Source organism: Paramisgurnus dabryanus, chromosome 6 (genome assembly GCF_030506205.2).
Source record: "Paramisgurnus dabryanus chromosome 6, PD_genome_1.1, whole genome shotgun sequence".
Classification (NCBI taxonomy): domain Eukaryota; kingdom Metazoa; phylum Chordata; class Actinopteri; order Cypriniformes; family Cobitidae; genus Paramisgurnus; species Paramisgurnus dabryanus.
In genome coordinates, this window is record NC_133342.1 from 47,913,647 (window position 1) to 47,926,636 (window position 12,990).

Sequence of the window (12,990 nt, forward strand, 5' to 3'; positions counted from 1 at the left end):
GTGCGTCATCTGTTCTGTGCCTGCGCTCTTCCTGTTATTGGCATTCAATGGAGGTCTGTGTATAATACATAGCCGTGCGGATCTTTTAGCACCGCTTGTGTCGCTTGTGGGGCTTTGTGTACACTAAGGAGGTAAGCATTTTTAGCATTTGGCTTTGTCGTTTAATACCGGCTTATATTGTTAACGCTAGCGCTTTGTGTTGGTTATAGCTTATTGCAAAGCAGCCGTTACGTTCGCCTAGTCCCAGGTACGTAAGACATCTAGTGCATTGCCAGAAGTTTAAGTTGGTGTGGTGTGGGGATCAGCTATGTTTATCTTTGCTGCAGCCTTCCCATGTGTCTACCACTGGTGTTGGCGCAGCGTTTAGCGGCGTAGTCCAATACATACTGCCTGGCATTATCCCTTTGATCTCTCGCGGATATTGACGTCAGCTCTGCTAGTTGGTGTGGTGAACTGCTGTGTTACCCGGTATGTGTATTATATTTGATTTGTCATTTATATACTTTAAATGGATGTATTAATCATGCGTGTTATCTGTTAGGGTTAAGACTGTGCGTGCTGCATTCCTTACTACTACCACATCCTGAAGCACGCTGCTGTTTTGTTCCTGCTGGAATTTGTTTTCTTTTCTTTCTTTTCTATATATTTCTGATTGTTGTTTATTATTTGATTTGTTCTGAATGATCTGGCGCGTCTGTTAAAGCCTGCTCCTGTTGTGGCTGTATCTAAAAACATTCTTCCCGCACGTCTTGTGGGGACATAATCACGCGCCTAAAGGACGTGTTCATTCAGATTTGTTTCGTTTATTATTTTTCTTTATTACTCCCATTCAACTCAGTGCTCTGAGATTTTCTTTTGGGATTTGTTACTTTAAGTTTCTTAGGATTTTCTCTCTTTGAGGTTATTATTTAGCTGTCAACTTATTATTTTTTTTTGTTCATCTATCCTCATCTATTTACTTTGGGTAAATAGTAAATAAACATTTACTTTCTATTGATATTTGTTTGTTTTGTATTATAATTGCAGGAGCTGTGTGTCCGACGGCAGTGAGACTTTCCCTCTGTCTTGGTTATAATTTTTCCGAGTCACTGTGTGCTGTGTTTGCTGTGTGAGCACCAACGATAAAATCACTGGTATTGGAATGTGTGTGCGTGTGTATGTGTGCACCTAGCGTGATTTCTTGTGCTTTCTTTCCTTAGCTCTTCTGATGCCAATAGACTGCAGCCCTGTAATTGTGAAGTGTTTTTGTGATTTACCAGTCTCAGCTATTAGCTGAGTGATGACCATTTTAACCTTGTCTGTCTTTTAATATTTGTACAATAAATTACAACTCAAATTTTGCTACCCACGTCTCTTGCTCATTTCATTCAGTGGAATGAACCTGGGTTCCTTAACGTTTAAAGGACAAGTTCGGTATTTTAGACTTAAAGCCCTGTTTTCAGATTGTTTATGGTGAAATAGAATGGTTTTGACTGAAATTTCGACATTTTCGGCTGCCCTGAGAATTTTCGCGTGTTTGTGTTTCAGCTCAGACCTCTACAATGGGTTTATAGGTGCACTGGAACAATCCTTCCTAAAATGCATTAAACTTTCGTTTACAAAGACGTGAAACTCACCGAGTGGTCAGGGGTGTTCACTGGTATGCTCACACAAAAATCGCTGCAAAAGATGCTTTCCAACAGCTGTTTTAGCATTCGTTGTTAACTTGTGGACCTATTTCCCCAAACGCCTCACACCCGTACATTCTTCCGCTTAGAGCTTGAATAATAAACACTCCAGCCCAGGTGGTGGCGCTAATCCGCCTTTGCCAATTGCAAGAATAGAAACAAAGTTCCCGGCGCGGAGTAATACCGTACCTCACAGGACGTCTAATACAGTCAATGGAGTTGGTAAAAACTACGATAAAACCTGTTGGAATGCGTCTTTTGGAGCGATTTTTGTGTGAGCATATCAGTGAACACCCCTGACCACTCGGTGAGTTTCACGTCTTTGTAAACGAAAGTTTAATGCATTTTAGGAAGGATTGTTCCAGTGCACCTATAAACCCATTGTAGAGGTCTGAGCTGAAACACAAACACGCGAAAATTCTCAGGGCAGCCGAAAATGTCGAAATTTCAGTCAAAACCATTCTATTTGACCATAAACAATCTGAAAACAGGGCTTTAAGTCTAAAATACCGAACTTGTCCTTTAAGTGAACTGTGATTCCCTGGTGTAGTTTCAGGGTGGCGTAGTCTATTTTTATACTTTTAAGTGTTGGTCATTACTTTCAAAAAGACCATTCTGCCACACTTAGACACATCCAGTTGCTTCCGCCTTTTGACTTTATGCCGGCAAGATCGAGCTAGGTCCAGAGACATCACGCTGTACATCAGTCGGTGGTCAGACCAACAGCTTGTGCCACGCATGGCTCAAGTTAAATGGACCTCCCTGAGATGTTTCTGCCGGGTGATGATGTAATCCAACACATGCAAGTGCTTTGACCGAGGATGTTACCACGTGGTCTTGTACTTGTTTGGCTGCTGGTAGAAGAAGTTTGTGATCGCCAGCTCATGTTGCGCATATATCTCCAGCAGCAGTGTGCCGTTTGTGTTCTCGTTTCCCACTGAATGTTGCCCCAAGACTTTTGGCCATGCAATGACATCACGTCCCACATTGAAGTCTCCCATAAGGAATAGCCGGTGTTTGTGAGGCACTGAGCGTAAGCCAGTGTTAAGGAGTTCATAGAAAGACTCCTTCTGGTCATCACTAGCAGTCATTGTAGAGATTCTATCTATTAATCAAGACAGCACTGTTGCCATGTTTTACCATCATTTATCAAAATATCTTCTTTTGTGTTAATTAATTAATATCATACAGGTTTAGAATAACATGAGGATGGGAAAATGATGACAGTATTTTTTATTTAAAAGTGAATTATCCCTTTAAAAAAATGTGATAAGCATATTCGACAAATTCTTGAGAATAAAATGCATAACATTCCTAAAGGTACATTTTAGTATCCATCCTTTATTAAATGTATAGACAAAAGCCTGGCTGTTACCTCATAAGTACTGCATTCCCAATAAGACCAAAGAAGTTCATTTTAAGATCTTACATATCCTGTCAATGGTACTGTGGCAAAATATATGGATGTTGACAGTTTGTACTAGTGATGGTCAACCCGGATCTTTTTAAGGATTCGGGTTATTCTGAGTCACTCACTAATATGATCCGGGTTGTGCGAGTCACTCGAGTCACTTGAGTCACTTCCAATTCCAATCGCTAAATCATACTAATGCCAACCAAGCAACTCAGATCACGCATGCAGCTACGAGTCTACGACTCCTCTGCTCGCAAAAAACGGCTGGGGAACTCGTAAAAAACATGCATGTCCGTGGTAACATTATCAATAAAATACTTGTAAAAGTTCGGTGTGTTTAGTTTCATTTCATAATGACAAATATATCAACACCACGTTTAGAAGATGTCAGGCTTTGTTGACTTGGATGTGAGAGGAACGTGTCCTGTTTCAGATTGACTTAAAAGATCCACGATAGGTTTCGGTTAATGCAGCCACACAGTCACTCATCCACGCAAGAACATGATCTTGTGATTGAGTCCCAGACAGAGACGCCCGCTCCTGCACGGGTCCTTTGAGTGAACCACTCGTGTCACTCTGAGTGACTCAGTCAACAAGAGGAGCTGTGTATGTCCGTCGGTGGCGGATCTTTCCAGCAGCACTGCTGCAGCAGTCCTCGGTTTTAAAATGTTTAAACATTTGCAGCTTCTACCCAAAACATTGTGCCAGTCAAATATTGCAACAGATTAGCCTGCATGAGTCAGTGGGTTAATAACACGAGCAAGGCTCATTTTTCCTAGTCCAGGATTCAAGCTCTATGAGTTGAGTCACTCTCTGTGTGAATCCCCGAGCCGCCGACCAACTCATTGTTGCGCGCACGCATCCCTTTGTACTCGGACTCGGAGCTGCAGGAAATTACGATCCGGAATAGCAGCCTTTTGCTCACTCGGTACCCCCAGTTGACATTTGGAGATGTAAATTAACTTGTTGTTGCAAGTTATAGAACCTATGGCAGCTTATGTAGAGTTTTTTGTTGTAATTCTGTTGTAAACATTTGAAGAGCTTTGTGTTTTATACAATTTCTCATTCTTAATGCAAAATCTTAGAGGACTCAACTGACTCGGGTTAATGGTCACTAGGACTCATGGTTCTCGAGTCATTTTAGGGATCGGGTTAAATGATCCGAGTTTCGAGTGACTCGCTCATCACTAGTTTGTACACAGTCATCCATTTAATTCAATTAAATTTTATTTATATAGCGCTTTTCACAATTGTTAATTGTTGCAAAGCAGCTTTACATGAGTAGATGTAGAGGAGAACACTGAAAATCAATAGATATTATAATAAGTAGAATATAGTGGCTAAGGATAAACCGTACAAGCGAGAGTATTAATAATGTAACGTATACAGTAAAGTGCTAAGTTAAGCCAAAGTTTTCTGACTCTCCCTGGGACTAAAAAACCCCCTTAGGAGAAAACCCGGTGGGAAAAACTCCTAGAAGGACAAAAAACCCTAGGGAGAAATTAATATATTTATATATATATATATAGACACGGTAGGGATAGGAAGCGGGTAAGCGGATTAAACTGGTTCAGCCGGTGGTCATTGGTCAGGCATCGGCTGGGCATCACGTTGAAGGACAGCCAGTAGATCAGTGGTGCGATGACCTTCACAGCAACAGGAACTGGGTCTGTTTGTCTCATTGTCCTCGGGGTCGAGGACGAGACAGGGAGACAAAAACAGAATTCTATTAGCGTAGGGGCCGTTCGCATGTAATGCAAGTGTCATACATTATAGTGGTTTAATTCAGCTCGGTTCCAGACAGGCTAACTATTGCGGCAAGAGTAAATAACCATATGAGGTATGTGAGTGCTTTGTTCTAGACAAAATAACTACTGCGGGAAAAGTACATTTACTGGACATTTTATGTGAATGCTTTTTTAAAGAAGAATGTCTTAAGTTTAGATTGAAATTGCTCGACTGTGTCTGATACTCGAACATTTTTTTGGTAAATCATTCCAGAGCTTAGGGGCCAAGTAGGAAAAGGATCTACCACCTTTAGACACTTTTGATATTCTAGGGATAATTAAGTAACCAGAATTTTGTGATCGCAGTTTACGTGGTGGATTGTATTCTGATAGTAGTTCTTTAATATACGAGGGCGCTAGGCCATTTAAGGTTTTGTAGGTGATTAGTAATATTTTAAATTGTATGCGATATTTAACTGGTAGCCAGTGTAAAGATGCCAGAATTGGACTGATGTGGTCAAACTTTTTAGATCTAGTAAGCACTCTTGCGGTGGCGTTTAGAACCAGCTGTAGCTTGTTTACCTGATTTGCATTGCATCCCCCGAGTAACGAGTTACAATAGTCTATTCTAGAGGTCATAAAAGCATGGATAAGCTTTTCTATATCTGATGCAGACAGTATATGGCGTATTTTTGAGATATTTCTAAGATGAAAGAATGCTGTGCGGCAGACATTGGAGATATGACTATCGAAAGATAGATTGCTGTCGAACATTATGCCTAAATTCTTAACCGTGGAAGATGGCACCACCGTGCAGCCATCTATGGGCAACTTGTAATCTGACATATTATGTTTGGAGCAATTTGGTTCAATAATAAGTATCTCAGTCTTATTGGAGTTTAGCATAAGAAAGTTATGTGCCATCCAGTCCCTAATATCACTAATGCAGTCTGTTAGCTTAGCAAACTGGTGGGTTTTTATTTTATTTTATTTATTTTTCCATTGTGACAAAACTCAAAACTTTTGGAAAAATTTATATTTTTATTTAAGTAAGCACCTTGATAGTTCCAAATCCTTTCAGTAAATGACTATATTTTGTTTGGAATTTTTTTTATTCATAAACAAAAATTATCTAATCTTCAGTCTGTCTCAAATGCCTCAGGTTGGTTAAAAACAAAACAAAAATGTGACCGACTTTTAAAATATTTTGTTTGTAATGCCACTGATAATAATGTTTGCATAGTGTTTCCCCTGTATGTCTTCATTATTTTGTATTTTATTTATTTATTTATCTTTTCTCTTCCCTTATTTTTATTTATTTAATTTTTGGCTACATGGAGACTGTAGAGATTCTATCTGTTCACCCTGTTTTGTCTATTTAATGTTGGAATGTTTAATAAAAAACATCCCTAATGTTGAGAAGGAGAGTGAGAAGGACGCTAACCTCGAAGCCTCAGAAGGACTGGTCACAGCCTCCATAGGATGCAACCTTGCGTTTCAGAGAAATCCATCGTTTGGCAGCAACAGACCATAGACAGTAAAAAAAAATGGACACAGCGACCCCATTGAATTCGGAGACAAGTGAAGTCAATTAGAAGCACCCACTTCCTGGGTGTCGAGCGTACTGCGCAGACTCAATCTGAGCTTGATGACGTAGATATCATGTGAGCAACCTGTCTGACAATTGTAAGTCTTCTTATAGCCGTGCCAAGAGAAATCTGAATCACCCGCCGAATCTTGCAGAGACGGCGAGCGTGAACAGGAACACATTTGGGTAAGTATTCTGATTAATAATCTCCCTTGACTTTGCCTTCACGTCCACCTGATTGCCTCATAGACAGTAAAAGATTGCCTCCGAGCTTCTCCCCCTGTCCATACGGTAATTTCTCTACTGTGCGACAGAGTCGCAGGTTATGACGCAATCGTTAGCATATTTTTACAAAAACTGCTTCTACTGGGACATAACGTAAGATACAAGGTAATGGGGCCTTTTATACATTTTCATGTTTCTTTAGAAATAATTAAAGGACAATTGGAGTCTTTAAACGCATCAGATGTAAAGTTATTCGCTGTCAAAGTGAAGCCAAAATGAATGGGAGTCAATGGGATGCTAACAGCAGGTGGGTGTTCGCTATGCAATGGCGGCGCCCCGGGAAGCTTCAATAAAATATGCAACCCTGCCCCCCTGCAACAGACAGAAGGTGCGTTCCATTTGACCGTAAGTGGACTGCGAAGTGGACTTCACAGGGTATTCTGCCATCTTAAGTGAGATTCCAATCCGAAGGGAGCGAACATGTTCAGTTCGAAGGGCACTGCGCACGGCATAGGGAATCAGGGAACATCGATACATCACTTCACAGGAAGTGGATAGCGATAATCACCCAACTGTCATTGCACGCATCACGTGATCACCAGTCAGAACGGTCAGACCGCTATGCAATTATATGACAATCGTTTAAAAACACATATATACACTTAGTTAAAGGGGCGGTGAATTTGTCGATTTTATTGTTTTATACTGTTGTCTGAGGTCTACTTATGATGTTCACGTGGTTTTTACATTCAAAAACATCAAAAACAATAAGTAATAGGCTATTTTGTAACATGGATTAGTGGCTGTCTGGAGAAATGCTTCGTTTGAAGGGGCGGCCGCATTAAAGACCTAGACGTAAACACCCACTGCTATGATTGGACGGCTTCATTCCCCGTCATTACATGTGGGGAAATGTTATAAAAACATTAATGTGTGAAAAAGCAGCCGAACACATACAGGTTCGTCTCAAAAAATTATCATATTGTGATAAAGTTCATTATTTACCATAATGTAATGATAAGAATTAAACTTTCATATATTTTAGATTCATTGCACACCAACTGAAATATTTCAGGTCTTTTATTGTTTTAATACTGATGATTTTGGCATACAGCTCATGAAAACCCAAAATTCCTGTCTCAAAAAATTAGCATATCATAAAAAGGTTCTCTAAACGAGCTATTAACCTAATCATCTGAATCAACTAATTAACTCTAAACACCTGCAAAAGATTCCTGATGCTTTTAAAACTTCCCAGCTTGGTTCATCAGGCATGTGCAGGAAATGGGCTACAAGTGCCGCATTCCCCAGGTCAAGCCACTTTTGAACCAGAAACACCGGCAGAAGCGCCTGACCTGGGCTACAGAGAAGCAGCACTGGACTATTGCTCAGTGGTCCAAAGTACTTTTTTCGGATGAAAGCAAATTTTGCATGTCATTCGGAAATCAAGGTGCCAGAGTCTGGAGGAAGACTGGGGAGAAGAAATGGCAAAATGCCTGAAGTCCAGTGCTTCTGCCACTGTTTCTGGTTCAAAAGTGGCTTGACCTGGGGAATGCGGCCCCTGTAGCCCATTTCCTCCACACGCCTCTGCACGGTGGCTCTGGATGTTTCTACTCCAGATTCAGTCCACTGCTTCCGCAGGTCCCCCAAGGTCTGGAATCGGTCCTGCTCCAAAATCTTCCTCAGGGTCCAGTCGCCTCTTCTCGTTGTGCAGCGTTTTTTGCCACATTTTTTCCTTCCCACAGACTTCCCACTGAGGTGCCTTGATACAGCACTCTGGGAACAGCCTATTCGTGCAGAAATTCCTTTCTGTGTCTTACCCTCTTGCTTGAGGGTGCCAATGATGGCCTTCTGGACAGCAGTCAGGTCAGTAGTCTTACCCATGATTGGTTTTGAGTAATGAACCAAGCTGGGAAGTTTTAAAAGCCTCAGGAATCTTTTGCAGGTGTTTAGAGTTAATTAGTTGATTCAGATGATTAGGTTAATAGCTCGTTTAGAGAACCTTTTTATGATATTCAAATTTTTTGAGACAGGAATTTTGGGTTTTCATGAGCTGTATGCCAAAATCATCAGTATTAAAACAATAAAAGACCTGAAATATTTCAGTTGGTGTGCAATGAATCTAAAATATATGAAAGTTTAATTCTTATCATTACATTATGGAAAATAATGAACTTTATCACAATATGCTAATTTTTTTGAGAAGAACCTGTATATGTTTGAGCCACAAAAGATTCTGGGTGCTAAAGATGATACACATAAATGACAATACGTATAGTAAAGTAGAAACAAAACTTTAAACTCGATGTGACTAAAGTACCGTATACAACACAGTAAGCGTGCATCAGATTATAAACTGCGGCTGATAAGCTCTTATCAATAACTTTGTATATTTCTATTTTGCTTGTGAGGTTGCTCTTAGATACACGTAACGTTACATACCACAGTTATATGATAAAAAAGCTTTGTTGAGTGTTTGACCGTTCAAACGCAACTTGCCTAAATTACCGTATACAACACAGTAAGCGGGCATCATAATCTAAATTGCGGAGGATAAGTCCTTCCTTTGCATATTTCTACCGTTAAATTACAATCGTATTGTTAAGTGTTGTACCTTTATTAATCGTTTAATGTTTTTAGTAAATTAAAACAGTCAAACATACGTGTTTAGACACGGATGTTACAACAGGACATATCAAGCGATCTCTTCTAACAAAGCAATAGTGAAACGCAGTAACTTAAATAAAGTAAAATGTCTTACTTGCTGTGTCATTTTCGTCAGATCCAATATTAGTGGTGTTTTTAATTACAGTCTCTCTGCAAATCCAGCATCGACTTGCTTCTTTACAAGTGAATCCGCACAGTACACAAGGTAATCAAACACTCCCCACACGAGCTGGAACTCTTCAAAAACAACCTTTTTTCACACATTCCTAATGTTATCTTCCAAGCCTCCAAATTAAAGTATTCAGCTTCTGTGTTGTTCCCACGCGGTTCTTCCACAACCCTAGTCTTCGTTACCATGGTTACTCTATCATAACAGATCACCGCGTCAAAATAAAAGTCTATCAGAAAAAAATTATTTAAAAGTAATTTTGGTTACATTTGGAAATCTTTAAAGAAATGTTTACTGATTGAGACACCAGTGTTTGGAATAACGCCGTTTAAAAGAACGGCGTTACGTAACGTCGTTCATTTTTCAGTAACGGGCTAATCTAATTAATTACTTTTCCCGCCGTTACAACGCCGTTAACGTTACCGGACGTTAAATGCGGTGCGTTACTATGCACTGACTTAACCTGTGTGATCCAAACGCAACCCTGGCTCACACAGCTAGTGAGGAGGTAGGTTAATAACGAGATAAGCGATTATGATTGGCTAAGGCAGAGTAATGTGTTTCATGGTAGCCAATCAGAGCCAATGTTGTTTTACACATGCCAGCGCACGCGCCTGCGGCGACACACACACACAGGGCGAATTCCAATCGAAAGTGATGATCACTATGCCCTATTCCCTTCGAAGATCAAATCTCTTGATGTATAAACTCTAGATAAAGTTGCGCAATGTTGTCTGATAGTGTGGCTAATTAAAATACACTTGGTGATAAAATACAGCGTCTTTTTCTGTTTATTTGGATTTTACATCCCCTTCGCTAAGTGCCCTTCAAGGGCGCACAAACGGCATTTGGAATTTACCCACACACACGCAACAGCTAAACAGAGATTCGCGGCAGCAGAAGAGATGGCGAGTCAGGAGGAGCAATCCGATGAAAAGTTGGCATTTTCAAGGTGGAGATATAAGCACTACTTCAAATTCATTGTGGTCAAAGCAAGAACGTGCATGTAATGTGTACATTATGTCCGGGAGCGAAGACTTTGTCGACATCCGTTGTAAGCAACTCTAATTTAATGAATCATATTGTTAAACTGTTTACTTTTTTAATGAAGAAAACGAAATACAGCAGCCTATGTCTTCCAGACTATTTATCTCAGTTTGATTTATTTAATTTGCTACAGTTATTGCAAACACACTTTATATTATTTAACTGTTTACTTTTGAAGAAAATACCTGAAGTACAGAATGTCTACCAGACCAGTTGTCTGACATTGGGAGTTTGATTTATTTAATTAAGAATACGACTACAGAGCAAACACACTTTTTGTTGTTTAAAAGTTAACTTTTTGTGAACAAAACACTTGGAAGTACAGGTTGTTTACTTGACCAGTTGTCTCAGGTTGAGAGAGTTTTATTTCATTTAGTTTGCTGAAGTTAAATGCACTTTATATGGTGTAACTGTTTACTTTTCTTACAAAGATAATACTTGAAGTGTAGGATAAAACTCTTGCTGTCTGTTGACGTGCAATAAATATGGAAAGTTATGTATGAACACCTGTCTGTTCTACTCATTTCAACTGACATGTGAAAACTGCTAAAAAAATACAAATTCTTTGACATATAGCAACTTTTTTTTAACCGTAACGCAAATAGTTACTTTCCCTGGTAACGAGTTACTTTTATTATAGAGTAATTCAGTTACTAACTCAGTTACTTTTTGGATCAAGTAGTGAGTAACTATAACTAATTACTTTTTTTAAGTAACGTTCCCAACACTGTGAGACACACGTGTGTCACACAAAGCTGTGGGCGGGGCTACAAAACTGGTCATTGTATTTGGCTATGGGGAGGTGCTTCAATTCTACTTTGACGTCATAGATTTCCGAATTCCACACTGGAGTGTTTAGCTGGCTTGGTGCCAAAAACGGTTATATTTAAGTAGCACGGACGTTTTCAGTCTGAAACTTGCAGGATGTTCATTTAAGTATGATGACCTCTTATATAACAAATTATCAAGTTAAAATTGAGTTTTTGATTCACCGCTCCTTTAACTAATTAAAAGTTTACTTTCATATTTGCATGACAGTTACAGCAAGGCTTCAATTCTGTTAATAGTCAAGTAATAGCAGCAATAGTCAATTAAAAGTTTTTCATTACGTAGTACTCAATGTTTTTTAATTGTATAGTGTACATATTTTAAATGTGATAGTAAATAAAAATTAATTTATGAATGTAGTCCTATGTATATTTATGTTATATAAATCTGCGCGACCCCGTCGTTGACTTTCTTTGATGACGTTTGCAGGCTGTTCCAAATGAGCGGTTATTGTCCGTGAAGTCCACTTCAACGGATATACCGTGCTCAGGGAGTAGGGAGCAGTGAACACTCCGTAGGGACGCTATCGAATGGAACGCACCTAGACTAAAAGCGGTCAGTGAGTCTCCCCTCTGATTCGTCGGCAGTGGTTCAGTCTGTTATATCGGCGGTCGCCCCCACCAGTGGTTCCGTCTGATTACAACTCATTGGAAAACATCCTACTGGTCTGTGTGAATATTGTCAAGAGGAGGAGTCAGTGGAACATGTGTTATGTCATTGCCGAAAGTATAATACAGAAAGAGAAATATTGAGAAGGACACTACAGGACCCTTTAACTGTTGAGCAAATACTTGGACAATCAGGAGGTTATCATTCTTTAATTATGTTTTTGAAGGAAACTGGCTTAATAAACAGAATTTAAATTATCTCATTAAAGGAAGTTAATTATATGTTGTATTAATATAATAATTATTATTGTTAGTCTTTTTTATTAAATATATATATATATATTATTATGTTTTTTTTTTTTTTTTTGTATTAAGTTTGGGTAGATACTCTGGTTCACACTCCAGCATAGTAGGTGGCGGTATTGCACCTTAACGTTGGATGCCACCCGCCATAAAACATAAGAAGAAGAAGAAGTGGTTCCGTCGACTCGGTGAGAGACACCAGTGGGGGTTGGCAAACGGCTGGATTGTGACTGGTGTACGGATGGTAGGAACTGACGTAGATTCCGGTAGTGATCCGGAAATGGAGGAGGATAGGTTTGAGGAAGATAGTGGGGGAAATTCAAGTTTAGGGTGGAATGTAGTCAAAACAAAGAAAAGGAAGAAAAGTCGTGATTTAATGTCTGACTCGGAAAGCGACAAGGGGAGTCAACTGGCACAAAGGAAGAAGAAGGAGTATAAAGTTATGATAAAGTTTGCTACCGACTCTGTGAGTAACATCAACCCTTTGAAACTAACAAAAGCAATTAAAGAAAGTGTAGGGATTGTAGAGAATATAAAAACTTTAAAGGATGGAAGATTGTTGTTGTTTTGTAAAGATAACAGGCAACAAAAAGCAACTTTGGGACTTAAATCAATGATTGGTCATAAAGTAGAATGCTCAATTCCTGAAGAAAGAAATTGGATGAGAGGTGTAATAACTGGAATCCCTTTGGATGTTTCAGATGATATGATTAAAAGAAATGTAAAGGGAGCAACAGTTAAGGAAGT

General features: G+C 39.4%; 1 long non-coding RNA gene across 1 annotated transcript; it reads left to right on the plus strand.

The window, feature by feature from the left end:
• Positions 1–1,097, plus strand: LOC135758084 (uncharacterized). The gene is made up of 3 exons (XR_010536417.2): positions 1–131; positions 210–247; positions 327–1,097. It is a non-coding gene; the product is annotated as an uncharacterized lncRNA (long non-coding RNA).
• The last annotated feature ends 11,893 nt before the right edge of the window (positions 1,098–12,990 follow it).